We start from the raw sequence: 1654 nt of genomic DNA on the forward strand, positions 1-1654 counted from the left end.
GGCACCTCCGCCGTCCCGCCCTGCTCCTGCTTCCCGCGCCGGGCGGGGCTCCGACCGCAGCCCGCCCCGCAACCCTTGGGGTGGGCGCGGACCGGCTTCGCCACATACACCGCGGCTTTCAGCCAGGACCCCTCCCCCCAGTAAAAGCCGCCTGCCCCGCGGCGGCTTGCCGAGTTCTTGCGCGCAGAGGAATTCTCTGGTGTTTTTTCTCTGTGCAAAACCAAGTTTATTTCCTACCTATGGAGACTTTTTACCATCTTGAACTTTCCCTGATCCTGATGAAAAGCTTGCAGGAAAAGATGCATACATTTTTTTTAGTTTCTCAGTTGGTCTAATAAAAGGTGTCGTTTTATTAAAGGTAAAAGGTTTTAATACAAAGGTATCAAGTTCTAGATGTTGGCATTGCTTTTGGTCTCAGACCACCATGGCTACCACAATACGTTCCTGATATTTTTCTGCAGTCAAAAAGAACCAACCCAACAAGTGATAGCTGACATTTTCCACCAGGTGCCTCAGAGCCCCCAGTCTCGAACAGGTGTCCACTGCTGAAGCCACAGAGCCCTTGGCGCTCACGGCCAGCTCTTAGCCCTAAGGGCCCCAGGTTATGGACCTGAACATCTGCCACAGGCTAGGATCCCCAGTCATGCAAGTCTGAGGCATCACTCATGGTTTTGTAACTAAGGGATGATGCAGCCTGAAAGGAGAGAGCTAAAACAATTCAATCGTCCACAATTCAAAAAGGATGTGGCTGCATCCAATTCTCGGCTCCACGATTCAGGAAGGATGTCGAGAAGCTTGAGAGGGTGCACAGGAGAGCCACGCGCGTGATCAGAGGTCAGGAGAGCAGGCCTTATGAAGAGAGGCAGAGAGCCATGGGACTCTTCAGCCTGGAAGAGTACAGCTCAGGGGGGCCTGATGGCTGCCTATAAGTACATCAGGGGTCTGCATCGGGATTTGGGGAAATGCCTGTTCACAAGAGTGCCCCAAGGGATGACGAGGTCAAACGGTCACAAACTCCTACAAGACCATTTTAGGCTGGACATAAGAAACAACTCCTTTACCGTCCGAGCCCCCAAGGCCTGGAATAGACTCCCCTCGGAGGTGGTGCAAACATCTACTCTTGACTCTTTTAAGAAACATTTGGTTGCCTATCTTGCTTTGACCCTAGCTGACTTCCTGCCCCTGGGGCAGGGGGCTGGACTCGAAGATCTACTGAGGTCCCTTCCAGCCCTAATGTCTATGAAATCTATGAAAACTGCAGAGAAACTGTCTTCCTGTTATACATAGATAAGGCCCCGATCCTAATACACCTCTGAGATATCTCCGTTTAGGTGTTGCAGAGCCTACAACATGGGTGCCTAGCCTCAGTGGGGTGATCTTAATGAAAAGATGTAACGTAGGCAATGAGTATTGTGTACACTAAGTGGGAAGACCAAGGTGCCTCCCCGGGCTAATACAGATCCCCTTCATCCAACGGTTCTCAACCTTTTTAGAGTCAAAGCATCCCTCGTAAGACTCAAGGATCCTCTCAGAAAATGCCAGCTCTTCATTATCATCAGGGTTTTCTCTGATTTGAAAAAAATCCGCAATTTTTGGTTGTAAAAATACCCCAAATCCATATTTTTCCTTGATTAAAATGAAACGCCACTAATAT

Source organism: Crocodylus porosus, unplaced genomic scaffold (assembly GCF_001723895.1).
Source record: "Crocodylus porosus isolate Cpor-Errol unplaced genomic scaffold, CroPor_comp1, whole genome shotgun sequence".
In the NCBI taxonomy this organism is placed as follows: Eukaryota; Metazoa; Chordata; order Crocodylia; family Crocodylidae; genus Crocodylus; species Crocodylus porosus.